This window comes from Papio anubis, chromosome 18 (genome assembly GCF_008728515.1).
Source record: "Papio anubis isolate 15944 chromosome 18, Panubis1.0, whole genome shotgun sequence".
NCBI lineage: Eukaryota > Metazoa > Chordata > Mammalia > Primates > Cercopithecidae > Papio > Papio anubis.
The window spans coordinates 15303969-15320057 of record NC_044993.1 but is presented as its reverse complement, the minus strand read 5'-3'; the positions used below and the strand labels follow the sequence as shown (position 1 = coordinate 15320057).

Here is a 16089-nt window from a genome sequence, read left to right as displayed (position 1 = left end):
GTAATCTCAGCACTTTGGGAGACCAAGGTGGGTGGATCACCTGAGGTCAGGAGTTTGAGACCAGCCTGGCCAACATGGTGAAAACTCATCTCTACTAAAAATACAAAAAAGTTCACCAGGCGTGGTGGTGTGCGCCTATAATCCCAGCTACTCAGGAGGCTGAGGCAGGAGAATCGCTTGAATCTGGAAGACAGAGGTTGCAGTGAGCCGAGATCGTGCCACTTCACTCCAGCCTGGGTGACAGAGCGAGACTCCGTCTCAAAAGAATAATAATAATAATAATAATAATAATAAAATTTCTGCATAAACAAAACAGGCAGAAAAATCTGGGAGAGGAAGTGAGCCGGCGGAGAGACTGCAGGGAAAGGAGCTTGCTTAGTGGGAGCCCTCTGGGAAAGGGGTCCCTGCTAGTCCTCCCTCAGATCCCTGGCAGGTCCCAGGCAAAGAGAGTACCAGGGTAGCACCCAGGGCACCTGGTGGGGCTCACGGGGCCACGCTGATGAGTCACAGGCTGTGGCTTCTAGGGCCACACGCCCACAAGAAAGAAAGGCAGCAGGGAGCGAGGGAGGCTGTCCCTGCAGCAACACCCAAGTGCCAGTCAGTCAGCAGCCACACGTGGGGTGGGATTGGCAGAGCAGTGCCCAAGTGGACTCAAGGTTAAATCGAACTCACAAAAAGGTAAAGTCAGAGGGAAATGGGATGTGCTCGGAAAAGCACACAGCCCCAGTCAGCTCTGATGTCACGCAGGGTGAGCCCAGAGCGAACAGGGTGAGCCCAGAGCGAGCAGGGTGAGGCCAGAGCGAGCAGGCTGGCATGTAAAGTGAAACCCATGCTTCCCCGTAGGAGGGGCGGAGAGAGAGTGCTCGCCTTCTCTGTGTCCTTGTGACTGAAGGAAGCCATGGTGCTGGTGGCCATGGCAGGGAGCTGGAAGCTGGGCGCTGGCCGGCGGCCAAGAGGCTACTGTCACGACTTGTACATTTTTGTTTCCAAACAGACCCAAGAGAACCTGATGCTGACAGTATTTGGCATTTTATGGGAAAATCCACGTGTAACCTACAAGTCGGCTTTTGTGGTCCTGTCTTAGTCTGTGTGTCTCAGCGTATTTAGTCTGTATCACCAAGCTAATACCTGAATTTTTTTATTTCTTTGAGACAGGCTCTTGTTCTGTCACTCAAGTTGGAGTGCAATGGCCCACTGCTACCTCTGTCTCCTGGGCCTAGGCCATCCTCCCACTTCAGCCTCCCAAGTAGCTGGAACTGCAGGTGCACGTGACCACACCCGGCTAATTTTTGTATTTTTAATAGAGATGGGGTTTGGCCATATTGCCCAGACTGGTCTTGAACTCCTGACCTCACGTGATCCGCCCACCTCAGCCTCCCAAAGTGCTAGGATTACAGGTGTAAGCCACCGTGCTAGGCCAACACCTGATTTAAAAAAATACCTGTGTGTGTGTGTGTGTGTGTGTATCTATCTATCTCATGCTCTCTTGAGTACAAAGAATAGTGGATTTTATAGCACATCATACATGGAAATACCTCAAATATCCAATAAAAAAGTCCTCCCTCTTCCCAAGACAGCAGCTCAATAATCCTGTTCCTTCCAGTTCTATCTAACCTCAAAATACTCCAGGGCACGCCCTCTCCAATCCCTCCCCACCACCCTGCTCCAGTGAGCTAGTGACTTCCTTCTTCCTGGGTAGTTTTCTCCACGTCACTCAAGTCCTTCCTTGAGTAGGATGGTTGACTCCCTCTCTGTACCCCCAGTACCACTCACTGCAACCCCATTTGCCTCTCCTAGAAAACACAAGGCTCATCTTTTTTTTTTTTTTTTTTTTTTTTTTTGAGACGGAGTCTCGCGCTGTCGCCCAGGCTGGAATGCAGTGGCACCATCTCAGCTCACTGCAAGCTCCGCCTCCCAGGTTCATGCCATTCTCCTGCCTCAACCTCCCGAGTAGCTGGGACTATAGGCACCTACCACCACGCCTGGCTAATTTCTTTTTTGTATTTTTTTAGTAGAGACAGGGTTTCACCATGTTAGCCAGGATGGTCTTGATCTCCTGACCAAGTGATCCGCCCGCCTCGGCCTCCCAAAGTGCTGGGATTACAGGCGTGAACCATCGCACCCAGCCACAAGGCTCACCTTAGCAGGGAAGGGCTTACCATACATAGTACTATTAATGTTTTCGTCTATACTACACTTTTCAGACTGCTCGGAGTGGTAGACACAGATCTCTTTTGGGTATATCCACCTGAACCACCACTGCAAGCAGAAGACAAGGCATTTAGGGAGCTGGTATTTCATGAGTGTTTACTATATGCTCAGCCGTCTAATCTTCCTAATAACTGCATGAAGTAGGCACAGTGCTTATTCCCATTCGGCACATGAAGGGACCTGCCCACGGGGCAGTCTCACAGCTAGTGAGGGGTCGAGCCAGCAGTGGGACCTCAGAATATTCTCTTTACCACCACGATCTTCTTCTCCAATCATTCTAGCAACTGATCTATTCATTTTCCAACTTTATTTTTGAGACAGGGTCTCTTGCTCTAGTCACCCAGGGCTGGAGTTCAGCGGAGTGATCTCGGCTCACTGCAACTTCCACCTCCTCAGCCCAAGTGATCCTCCCACCACAGCCTCCTGAGTAGCTGGGGCCACAGGCACACGCCACCACAGCAGGCTCATTTTTGTATTTTTTGTAGAGAGAGGGTTTTGCTATGTTGCTCAGGCTGGTCTTACACTCCCGTTCTCTAGTGATTTGCCTGCCTCGGCCTCCCAAAATGCTGGGATTACACGCATGAGCCACTGCACCCGGCCCATTTTCCAACTTTTAAAAAGTCATACTTTCCATCTGTGATTTTTACCCAGTTGGTATTTATAATTTCTTGCCTCCTGTTGTTTGTGAATGTTGGGGGTAATTATCTTTTTTTGTCCAGTGGTGTGATAGGTTCCAATAGGCAGGGACCTTGTGGATTTCTGTTTCCTGTTTTTAGACCCGTGCCTAGCCTGGGTCTTGCAAATACCAGATGCTCCACCCACATTTCCCCAGTGGGCTGTGTTTCAATGCTGGGTCTCTGCAAGCAGCCACCGTTTCCCAAGACTCCTGCCATGTGGTGGGCCTGGCTGTGGGGGCGAAGCCCTGAAACTCTGCAGGGCTCACACTCCTTGGGGATGTGAAACAAATGGAGTGGGTGTATCTGCCCACCCTGCCACGTGGTGGGGTGTCTGCCTGAGGGGGTGGGCCAGGACACAAAACATGCATCTTGCAGTCTGGGCTGGATAGGGCAGTGCCCAGATAAAAGGATCAAAATTCCAACAATCTAGATCATAGATTCTCAGTGCCCTTTGGCCGAGTACATAGGAAAGGCATGAGCAGAATGAAAAATATATAAGACTGGTATGAGATTGCCAGTATTTTATTTTGCCAAATAAAAATATTTCAAGGGCAGGCATGGTAGCCAATGCCTGCAATCCCAGCACTTTGGGAGGCTGAGATGGGAGGATTGCTTGAGGCCAGGAGTTTGAGACAAGCCTGGGCAACAAAGTGAGACACTGTCTCTATCACAGAAAAAAAAAAGCCAGGCGTGGTTGTAGTGTGCACCTGTGGTCCTAGCTACTCAGGAGGCTGAGGGAGGAGGATCATTTGAGTCCAGGAGGTTGAGGCTATGAGTAAGCTATGATTGTGCCACTGCACTCCAGCCTGGGCAACAGAGTGAGACTTTGTCTCAAAAAAAAATTTTTTTAAAATTTACTATCAGCAACATTTCATAAACAAGAGGAAATTTCAATACCAAATATATAGGAAGTACATGTTGTCAGGATAAAAGGCAGTTCTTTCCAAGGAAGGCAGTTGGCAACTTTATACTGACATTTACCAAAAAAGGTTCTATGTTATTATTTTTAAAATTATTTTCTTTTTATAGAGATAGGGTCTCACTATGTTGCCCAGTCTGATCTTGAACTCCTGTACTCCAGTGATCCTCCTGCCTCTGCCTCCCAAAGTGCTATGATTATTGCTGTGAGCTACCATACCCGGCCTCTATTTTAAAATATTTATTAATCCAGAACAATTATAACAACATTCTGTTTTTATCAGCATTAATTGCACATAATTGTTCTTTGGGCTCAAGATGGTTGATGTGGGGCTTGATGATCTATCTGTAACAGGAAGTAAACCAAATGTTCACCATGTCCTGGTTCTAAGGTTCTACTTCAAAAATTACAAAAATCCAGTTTCTTAGAGAGATGCTAAATAGAAACAGCCGTTGAAAGCTTCCTCATTCAACTGGAAGTATCCTGGGTGACATGAGGAAAGCAGAGGAGTCCCTGCTCTGTAGATTTCTGTCCTGCTCCTGAGAGCCGGGGGAAGGGCAGTGGGTCATACCCCGAGCGGCTCCATCCCCAGCACAGAGCGGCCAGGATTCTCTCTCCAGAATCCCTCTGAATCATGGACCAGAGCCAGTCAAGGGCTAGAAGAGGAGGCACCCTCTCTATGGAGGCTGAGGAAAAGAGGGACAAAGGGGAAGGGGGTGGGCATGGCCTCTTCCTATCCTTCTCCTTCCTGCTTCTGCTCTAGGATCCTGGCGCCACCCCAGGGAGCAATGTCAGGACTGATATGCTTCTGGCAAATAAGCCCCAGACTGACTAAATAAGCAAGGTACTTTCTGGGTGGCTTCATCGGGACCACACCCCTCCTTGGCAGAAGCCCAGGTTCTTATCACAAGGTGGGACACACCTCCAACATGGGAGGAGACTCCAAGGAAAACCAGAGCCCGTGTCACACGGTGTCAGTAGCAGGAATACTCCTAGGTACAGGGACACGTCCTCCGGTGCATTGTTCATTGATTGATTTTCTCAAGTCTAGTTGTGAGATTCCAGGTCTAAAAACTCTCCCTACACACAGCTAAGACAAAGACCCTCCTGAACAAGGTCTCCCAGTCCCACCTGGGGGACACCAGGACTCCAGGAACCGAGTCCTGCCAGGAGCGGCTGCGCTGCACGCACGCCACACACGTTGATCTGGGCCACGTTTTCCAGACTCCCGCCCCAGTGTTTATTTTAGAGTTGAGCCAGCTCACCCTTGAATTCCACAGGTGAACACCATCCATGAATCACGAGTGTGTAGAGGTCATTCCTGGGAACTAGGGTACAACTCCAGCTTTAAAAGGCTTTTAGAAAAAGTTTCTTGGAAACTTTCACATTCATTATTTAAAAGGCTCTCCTGGTCCTGGAAGCAAGCCAAAGGGTGGCTTTTAAACACTTTAAAATCTAAAAAGTGCTTAAATGAAGATATGTGTGCTTTTTTTCCCCCCAGTATTTGGAAATTATTCCAGATGATGCCTTTTTTCCAATGTTTGGAAATTATTCCAGATTATGCCTTTTTTTTTTTTTTTTTTTAATCAAGGTCTCACTCTGTCACCCAGGCTGGAGTGCAGTGGCATGATCTTGGCTCAGTGCAGCCTCAACCTCCCCGGCTCAAGCAATCCTCACATCTCAGCCTCCCAAGTAGCTGGGATGATGGGTATTCACCATCATGCCCAGCTAATTTTTAAACTTTTTGTAGAGATGGGGACTTGCTCTGTTGCTCAGGCTGCTCTTGAACTCCCACGTTCAAGCAATCCTCCCACCTCAGCCTCCCAAATAGCTGGGACCATAGGTGTGCACCACCACGTCCAGTGAATTTTTTATTTTTTATAGAGACAAGGTCTTGCTATGTTGCCCAGGTTGGTCTCAAACTCCTAAGCTCAAGCGATCTGCTCACCTTAGTCTCCCAGAGTTCTGGGATTACAGGTGTGAACCACCGCGCCTGGCTGGTGATGCCTTTGAATTGGGTAGGTTTCAGTATTTGGTAAGGAAAGTGAAGAATTTTGTAGTTAGACTCACACTGGCTTTCACAGGAATGATCAGCACAAGTGTTGATGAGTGTGGCTTGACAGGGGGTGTCCAACCCATCTGTGTCAGGTGACAGCTTTCCTGTACCCTGAGGTGGATGAGACTATCCCAGGGCAACAGTCTGGTGCTGAGAACAGAAGTCTTCATCCCGGTCCCTCCTGGCCTCTCTGCCTTGGGAAGGCAGGCAGGAGAGACAGCTGGACACTCTTGTGTTCAGGCCCAGGGCTGTTGAGTGGCGAGGGGGCACCTGGCTCTCCTGATACCGCATTTACCTGTTGATTGTATCCCAAGCTAGCCCGTAAGCACTGTGCGCTAGAGACCCCACTCAATCTTGCTCACTGCTCACTCCCTAGTCCCCAGCACAGCCTTGGCCCGCCAATACCTGCTGAGTGATCCATTAGCAAGCAGGTGGGTGGCTGGGTCGACTCTGAGAGCCCAGGCCTGGAAAGGCCACCAATGTGTGGGGAGGGCAGGCAGGAAGAGAGCCTTCCACAGCGCATGTCTACTTGGAGAGAGAAGGATGGGCACAAGCAATGGCCGAGGTGCTCTGCCAAGGAGACGGGGTCGGCAGGCACTGCTCATTCCCAGCCGAGAGCCACTGGAAGTGCTGGGCAATGGAGGGTAGGGAGGGCACTTCAACCTCCTTAGATCCTTCCAGCCATAGTCCGAGGCCACACGAGAGAGAAGCCTTTGAGAAGTACCAACCCTCAATGCTCCCAGCACAACACCAATTCCTGGCTCATCACCAGGCATTATTTCCTCTCCGGTCAGCCCAAGCCACAAGGACAGTATCGAGTCACTGTCAATGGATTTTTTTTTTTTTTTTTTGAGACAGAGTCTTGCTCTGTAACCCTGGCTAGAATGCAGTGGCACCATCTTGTCTCGCTGCAGCCTCCGCCTCCTCAGTTCAAGCGATTTTCCTGTCTCAGCCTCCTATGTAGCTGGGACTACAGGCATGCACCACCATGCTTGGCTACTTTTTTGTATTTTTAGCAGAGACAGAGTTTCACCATGTTGCCCAGGCTGGTCTTGAACTCGTGAGCTCAGGCAATCTGCCTGCCTCGGCCTTCTTGGGATTACAGGCATGAGCCATGGTGGTGCCTGGCCTGTCACTGCATCTTCGTATCAGGGAGGCTGCAGGGAATGAGGCAGACTACAGTGAAATAGAGGGGCCACGCCCTGTTATAAGAGGACAGCTCTGACTTAGGTCCAAGTCATAGGAAGATGGGGACCAAGGGTTCTCAGACCTTCTGATTTCTTTTCTTCTCTCTTTTTCTTTTCTTTTGACACAGAGTCTCACTCTGTTTCCCAGGCTGGAGTGGAGCGATGTGATCGTGGCTTGCTGCAGCCTTGAACTCCGGGGCTCAATTTTTATGTTTTTAATTTTTTGGTATCAAAGGGGGTCTCGCTATGTGGCCCAGGTTAGTCTCAACCTCCTAGCCTCAAACTCCTGGCCTCAGGTGATCCTCCTACCTTGGCTTCCTAAGGTGCTGGGATTACAGGCATAAGCCACTGCGCCTGGCCCCGATTTCTATGAAAAGCTGGAAAAATACATTTTTATGTAAAATCTCCAGATTTTAAAATGTGACTTGCATTTAAAACAAATGATGTGTAGGCCGGGCGCGGTGGCTCAAGCCTGTAATCCCAGCACTTTGGGAGGCCGAGACGGGCGGATCACGAGGTCAGGAGATCGAGACCATCCTGGCTGACACGGTGCAACCCCGTCTCTACTAAAAAAATACAAAAAACTAGCCGGGCGAGGTGGCGGGCGCCTGTAGTCCCAGCTACTCGGGAGGCTGAGGCAGGAGAATGGCGTGAACCCGGGAGGCGGAGCTTGCAGTGAGCTGAGATCCGGCCACTGCACTCCAGCCTGGGCGACAGAGCGAGACTCCGTCTCAAAAAAAAAAAAAAAAAAAAACAAACAAACAAAAAAAACAAATGATGTGAGCCAAACCAACACGTATGGATACAAATGTGGCCCTTGGTGTGCCAGTTTGAAACTCCCAGGCAAGTTGCAGGCCTCCTGCTCCCTGGGATGCCCTGTCCACTGAAAATGATGAGCAGGGACAGACGAGAGCAGGGGTTTTCTCCGCCCTGTCAATTCCTGGAACGGGGAATTCCAATGGGGAGCCTGGGGTACACCCTCATGGGGCAGGCGTTCAGGGCCAGTTGCACGAAGGCCCAGGTGGAGTCGGGGCAGGCAGGCGCCAAAGGGACCAGAGTCCCAGCAAGGTCTGATGAAGGGCAACCTCAGGCAGGGACTGGCTTCTAGAGAAAGCAGTAGGTCAGGGAGCAGAAGTGGGTGTTGGACCTGGTTTTTCCTGGTTCTCTTCACCTTACATCTAGAAAGGTGATAAAATTGGCCGGGCATGGTGGCTCATGCCTGTTATCCCAGTACTTTGGGAGGCCGAGGCAGGTGGATCACCTAAGGTCAGGAGTTTGAGACCAGCCTGGGCAACATGACAAAACCTCATCTCTATTAAAAATACAAAAACTAGCCAGGCATGGTGGCAGGCACCTGTAATCTCAGCTACTTGGGAGGCTGAGGCAGAAGAATTGCTTGAACTCAGAAAGTGGAGGCTGCAGTGAGCTGAGATCTCGCCACTGCACTCCAGCCTGGGTGACAGAGCAAGACTCCATCTCAAAATAAATAAATAAATAAGAAAGAAAGGTGACAAAATCTGTGAGGGGTAAGGAATCACAGTAGAGACTCAGGCCATGCACCAAGGGTGTTAGTTCCAGGATCTCGCTTCCCAGTGTGGAGGTTGTGGGTTGAGCTATGCCAGTCCTCACAAAGATCTCTATGCTGAAGTTCGAACCCCCAGAGCCTCAGAATGTGACTTTCTTGGGAAACAGGGTCATTGCAGATGTAATTAGTTAAGATGAGGTCATTCCAGTGGGCCTTATAAAAGGGGTGATTTGGGCACAGACACACGCGTGTGAAGATGGAGGGAGAGATGGGAGCAATGCCTCTCCAAGCCAAGTATTGTCAAGAGCAGCTGGCAGTCCCCAGCAGCTCAGGGGAGGGCTGGAACAGACTGTCCCTCAATGTCCTCAGAAGGAACCCACCCAGCCAACACCTTGCTCTCAGACTTCCGGCCTCCAGAGCTGTGAGACAATACATTTCTGTTGTTCAACCACCCAGTTTGTGATAGTTTGTTACAGGAGCCTAGAAAACCTGTAACAAGGCCTGAATCAGTTTCACCTGGGATCAAGACGGGTCACCAAAGGAAAGGGAATTCAAGAAGGAGAGGGGACAACCGAGGGAGGCATCCGAAGTGCTGAGGAGCCAGGAGTCTGCCCCTCACCCTAAGCTGAGGATGCGGCAGAAACCAGGATCCTTCAGTCAGCACAGCCTTGCCACCCGGCCCACAGGGGCAGGCCACACAGATGGCCCCGGGGGCACAGGCATTCAAGTAGGTCCATTCCTAGCCCACTGCTGCCCACCTGCAGCCAGGGGCGGCCTTGTTCCCCTTCTTTAGGGCCTGAGAGGTCACTTCCTAGTTTTTCCCACATGGAAATGCTGCGCGTGGAGCAGTGGAGCAAACTGCTGCCCTCTTTAGTGCAAATCTTGTTCTATTCTGCACTTCCCCCATCCCCCAGGTGGCAGCTGGGACAGCCCTGCCACCTCCACCACAAGCACCTTCACCACGGCGCACATGCGGCGGCATCTCACCGGGACGGACACAACTCTCCCTGAGAGACTGGCAGGAGGCATTCCGCACACGGGGGAAACTGAGGCACAGGCGGCTCGAGTGATTTATTCAAGATCTCTCAAGTGACTGCTGGAGGGGCGGGGGGGGGGGGGGCAGAGAGCAGCCCACTCCCAGGACTGTTCCCGGGAAGGCTCCCCAGGTACCCTCCTTTCTCCCCTCCTGGAGGACTCCCTGGGAGGTCCCCAAGCCCCCAGCTTCCTCCAGGGTCCCAGACCCTGTCCTCCCTAGAGAGGGTTTGCTTGGACGGCGCACAGGGGAGAGAACAGAGAAGAACAACAGAACGTCTGCGCTCTGCACCACAAACAAACAAGTCCACCATAGAGGCAGCCTGAAAGGAGGCAGTGTGCGGCGGGCGGGGGCTGCGGGCGGGGGCGCCGGCATAAAGGCATGTTGTTCGGGAAAGCCGGGGCTGGGCACCGCGGGACGGACAGATGGCCTTTTATCCCACAGCCTGGGTTTTGCCTGAAAACCCCTTTTCTGAAAGAGAATGGTTGCCTCGGGCCTTGGGTCCAGCTGCCCCCACCCCATGGAGGCCCAGGGGGAAGGTGGGGGGTCCAGGTGTCGCAGCACCCCTGGGTGGTACATGGTCCCTGGCAGCTAGGAAGGGGCAGGCCCCAGAGGGAGATGATGGTGCCAAGGCTGTCCCGAGCCGTATCTGTACCTGCAGCGAGAGTCTTTCCTGGGGAGGAGGCTCTGGCGTTCACAAGCCCACCTCTGCGGCCCCAGGGAGCAGTCTCCTTGGAGCTGGTGGTTTTTGGTAAAAGCTTTTGGCTGAAATGAAGGCAGCGGATCCGCTTGCTTCCATCTTTAATAAGCTGCCCTCTGTCTTTCTAGATCCAAACCAGGAGTCAGGACCGACCAGGAGCTGAGCTCTAGATGCCTGTGGTGGCCTAAGAAACCGTATCTGGCAAGTGACAAGGCTCAGAACCCCTGAAGCCCACCCACCCCTCGCCCTCCCCACAGTCATTGCAAGGCGATGGGCCCTGCCGGCCACTGTCCCGGTATTCATGGGAGCCAGAGGAAAGGAGGAAGGAAAACCAGCGGGAAACGTGTGCCTGAGTTGTGACCAACTCTCCAGCTCAGGTGTGTGGAGAAGGACAAAAAGACAGTCCTGGGTCCTGGGGCGTTGACTGTTCACCACGGACCCAGCATCGATTCTACTTGTGAAGTGAGCCCCCTCTAATGCCACTGCCAGCAACCTCGACACCAGAAGCAGAAGCCAGCACAGGTGGGCAGGCAACCCAGGACGTGGGAAAAGGGGCCAGAGGCTTGAAAAAATGAAATTACCACTGGGAACGCATTAGGATACCCCCCGTGGGTTTTCAAGCCACTAGCTCCATTTTTTACCAAATGTTGCCACTGACTGTTGGCAGCCACCGGGATCCTCAGCCCTCCAGTCTCTAACCTCCGATTAGGGCAAAGTTTCCAGGAATGCACTGAGTCAGGGAGACACGTGGGTTTTTCCAGTGAATGCGGGGACCTGGGGATCTGGAGAGGCCCCCAGGGAAAGTCTCTGTGCTGGGAGCACAGCTGGAGGGGGCGTGGCCAGGGCTTGTCAGGGTAAACAAGAGGGGCTTTTGGAGGCTTCCCTGCTGGGTCCTTCCTTACAAAATCCTGCCTCTCGGGTGCAGTGGTAAAATGGGAGAATCTGAGTTTCAACTCCAATGAGCAGCATCAACAGCTCGCAGGACATGAGTTCCTTAAAATGTGTCCTTTTGCAGACTTGCCGAGACCATGTCTGGACCGTACTCTCTCAAGACTGAGACCTCAAGCCACCTCAAGCAGGTTTACAGCATGTGCTATCCACAAGGCACCTAAAATATATTAACTCCTCACTGACCCAACTGGTATAATATAGCAAATTTCAGATCTATTGCATAACACTCCAATCTAAGAATTATCCTGTATTTTGCTATTTTTAAAAGGAGAATCAAGACTACTGATTTACAAACAACCTCATGTGCCATTATTCCAGAAACAATATTTCTAAATGTGTCTTTTATAATCTAATAATTTAAGAAAGAAAAATATTGTTCTTGGCACTGTTTACAAAATGGCAAATGATTATGCTACAAAAAACAATAAAAGTCACTGAACCGTTTTATTAAAAAACCCACACGACAGCAGCAGCAGCAGCATCAACAACAACAAGACCCTCCCTCATACCTCCTACTTCTTTTTGCTGATTCAAGCGATTCCCTCTCCCCATGCCTGGCCATGCAGTCTCCTCCCTGTGCAGTTAAGGATGTTTATGCTTGGAAAGATTGGCTGACTTGTCTCAGGTGGCATGGTGTGTTCTAGAAGACAAGTCCATTGGATTCAGGCCTATGTTCTCTTTTTTTTCACTCTTTGTGTCTGTGTGCGTGTGTGTGTGTGTGTGTGTGTGTGTGTAAGAGACAGGGTCTCGCTCTGTCAGCAGGCTGGAGTGCAGTGGTGCAATCACGGCTCACTGCAACCTCAGCCTCCAGTTCCTGGCTCGAGCAATCCTTCCATCTCAGCCTCCTGAGTAGTTAGGACTATCGGCACATGCCACAATGGCCGGCTAATCTGCTACTTTTTTTTTTAGAGATGAGGTCATGCTATGTTGCCCAGGCTGGTCTCAAACTCCTGGCCTCAGGGGATCCTTCTACCTCAGCTTCCCAAACTTCTGGGATTACAGGCATGAGCTACTCTGCGTGCTCCCACTGTACATTTCTTTCTGTTTGTTTTTTGAGACAGAGTCTCGCTCTGTCACCCAGGCCGGAGTGCAGTGGCACAATCTCGGCTCACTGCAACTCCCAGGTTCAAGCGATTCTCCTGCCTCAGTCTCCCGAGCAGCTGGGATTATAGGCACGCACCACCATGCCTGATTTTTTGTATTTTTAGCAGAGACAGAGTTTTACCATGTTGCCCAGGCTGGTCTTGAACTCCTGACCTCAGGTGACCCACCTGCCTTGGCCTCCCAAAGTGCTGGGATTACAGGTCTGAGCCACCGCACCCGGCCCCATCACACATTTCTTAAATTAGCAAAGTCTACACAGTGAATCCTAGAACTCATGACAACTGCTGACGCCTGGTGGGTACAGCCTCCATTCTATGTGTTATACTCGTCACCATAATGCTGCTTCAGCCCCAGGAAGTGACTTCCTTAAATAACCACAGGGTAAATTGTCTTTCTAGGAGGTCAGTGCCTGCCTGACATGGCCACAGGTAAGGGACCTCACTGAATACACGTTCTGGTGTGGTCAAGCAGAGAGGGCAAGAAAGAGCCATTTGTGAATGACATACGGACAGCAGCTTCCTAGATAGCACCATCAGATTGGGTGCCATTATCCCAGAGAGAAATGCCTATGGTGCTGGGTCACAGCTCTAGACCAGCACCATCTGGCAGGATTTTGTCCGGTGATGGAAATGTTCTATATGTGTGCTGTCTAATATGGCTGGTGGTTCCCACCTTGGACAGCTCAGCTCTGGACTCATATATTCAATCACTATTCGAAATCTCTACTGATATTTCCTTGGCACCTCAAACCTGACCCCAGTGAACTTTGATGGTCCTATCCCAAACATTGGCCCCCACCCCAGTATTAGTCATTTCCATAAATCAAATCACCCAGTTGCTCAGGCCAAAACCTTGGCGTCGTCCTCAACTTCTTCCTTCCCCTCACTGCTGGCATCCAATGCAGCAGCAAGTTCTTATGGTTCCATGTCCATGAAAATTTCAAATTCCCTTCATCCTCACGGTCACCAATCCAGGCCACCCCCATCTGCCACTTGGACAACAGCAATGGCCTCTTAACTCCCCTGCTGCTTCCACTCTTGACCACCCCCCGACCCCAAGCCCAATCTGCCCTCCACATGGCAGCCAGAGCGATCTGATCAAATGCAGAGCAACGTTGTCAGTCTTCGGCTTAAAATCCTCCAGTGGCTGCCCCTGGTTCTCAGCATAAAATCTAAATCCCTGGCCATGACCCATGAACCCCACCAAGTCAGGGCTCTTGTCCACCTCCTTCCACTTCAGCCCCCACCACACGCCACCCCTCCCCACGCTCCAGTAATGCCAGAGTCTCCTCTCAGTCCTGTGTGCCTCAGGGCCTTTGCACGTGCTGTCCCCTCTGCCTGGAATGTTTCCCACCCAGGATATTGGTCCATACAGAATGTTTCTATTCTACAGAAGCACTTGCTGCCACCTGTAATTATCATGTCTGTCTCACTCCTCTGAGGTAAGCCCCATGAGTGTCTCAGTCAGGTGTCTTTTTGTCTCCAGTAACAAGCAGGATGCCTGGCACAGAGGAAACATTAACATATTTGTGGCTGAATGGAGGAAGGGATGGTGGGGAGCGGGAGGCAGCCCTGTGAGCCCCCGAGACAAACTGGGGCCCTGGCCAGCCTCACCTTTGGGGACTGTCCTTCCCTGACCAGGGTAAGTGTCCTGGGTATAGTGCTGCACCTGTCCAGGTGAAGATGGAGTGACGGTGGGAGGCCATCGCAGATCTCCCTGGCCAGGCCTGGAGGGACGACTGAGAGAGACCAGAATGTCACATTCTCCAGCTCCTCCAGGGGTGCACAGTCCTGCCCAGGAGGGTCCAAGCACGCAGCAGCTCAGGTTCTGAAAACACCTGTCCCTCACTACCTAGCAGAAACCCACCCCTGCTTAGCAGAAGCTGGAGCTGAAGGGACTCCTCACCCTCCTGCGTGGGTGTGATCCCTGCATCCTGTTTCACAGCTCTCATATTATCTCACTGTAGCCACAGAGAATCCTGTAGGGGAGGCAGGGCATAAGGAAATCACTGCTCAGAGAGGTTGATTAACTTGCCCAAAGTCACACCGCCAGTTAGATACAGAGCCAGAACTAGAGCACCATCTTAGGCTCCAGATCCTGGACTCCCTCCTCTGTCTCAGAGGGCAACAGCATGGGATGCCCAGTAAGTGTCCACAGCGCAACTGTTCTGCACCAAACGCCATGCACCACAACAGGAGCCTGAGGGTGTGGCTTCTTTAATAACCCCACGAACAGCAGGGCGAGGTGGCTTACGCCTCCCAGCACTTTGGGAGTCTGAAGCGGGCGGATCATGAGGTCAGGAGTTTGAGACCAGCCTGGCCAACATAGTGAAACCCCATCTCTACTAAAAATAGCTGGGTGTGTTGGTGTGCACCTGTAATAATTCCAGCTACTCGGGAGGCTGAGGCAGGAGAATCGCTTGAACCTGGGAGGTGGAGGTTGCAGTGAGCTGAGATTGCGCCTCTGCGCTCCAGCCTGGGTGACAGAGCGAGACTCCAGCTCAAAAAAATAAAAATAAAAATAAAAATAAAAATAAATAAATAAATAACCCCATGAGCACTGCCTGCCAAGCCATGCCCAGCACCTCCATTTTCTCCATCTCCATTTTCCTTCTGCCCTTACCCTTCTAGGACAATGAGTTACAACAAACTTTACGGTGCTCAAGAGTCACACAGGGTACTTATGAAAAATACAGATTTCTGAGGTCTTGACTCCAGAGATTTACATTTTGTAGGTTTGGAGGGTGACCTTAGAATCTTTTAAAAATATAATCTGTGCACACTAATTCTTTAGTTACACATAGATTTTTTTCGCTCAAGTGAAGCATCAAACTTTTCACATAAGTCTTTGACATTGAAATCTCTGTCTCTATTGGAGTCATTTTTCTGCAATAGACCGTAGTTCTCCAATGAGCATTCATAATCACTTTCATCTAGGTTGTTTGAGCGGCAGAAGTTGTTTAATAGTAACTGTACCGGGGGGAGGTACAGTGGCTCAGGTGTGTAATCCCAGCACTTTGGGAGGCCAAGGCAGGTGGATCACTTGAGGTCGGGAGTTCAAGACCAGCCTGGCCAATATGGCGAAACCCTGTCTCTACTGAAAATACAAAAATTAGCCAGGTGTGGTGGCACATGCCTGTAGTCCCAGCTATGCGGGAGGCTGAGGCAGGAGAATTGCATGAGCCTGGGAGGTGGAGGTTGTAGTGAGCCAAGATTGTGCCACTGCACTCCAGCCTGGATGACAGAGCGAGGAGACTCCATCTCAAGAACAAAAAACAAAAAACAACAAAAAAAATGTACTGGGAGGAATAGTGTCCCTTCCCCAATTCCCCCTGCCAACTCATGTCCGTCCAGAGCTTGTGAATGTGACTTTGTTTGGAAACAGGATTTTTATTTCTTTATTTATTTTGAGACAGGGTCTGGCTCTGTCACCCAGGCTGGAATGCACTGACGTGATCTCAGCTCACTGAGACCTCTGACTCCTGGGCTCAAGTGATCCTCTCACCTCAGCCTCCTGAGTAGCTGAGACTACAGGTGCACGCCACCACATCCGGGTAATTTTTGTGTTTTTTCCAGACAGGGTCTCCCTATGTTGCCCAGGTTGATCTGAAACTTCTGGGCTCTTCAAGTGACCCTCCTGCCTCGGCCTCCCAAATTGCTGGGACGACACGCCTGAGCCACCACACCTGGTCAGAAATAGGATCTTTGATATAATCAATGTAAGATT

The 16089-nt window shown here is 51.0% G+C and overlaps 1 protein-coding gene across 2 annotated transcripts in view; it reads right to left on the bottom strand.

The window, feature by feature from the left end:
• FA2H (fatty acid 2-hydroxylase) overlaps nt 1-16089 on the bottom strand; it is a 63850-nt gene that overhangs the window by 27577 nt on the left and 20184 nt on the right. The gene's annotated exons all lie outside the window — the stretch shown is intronic.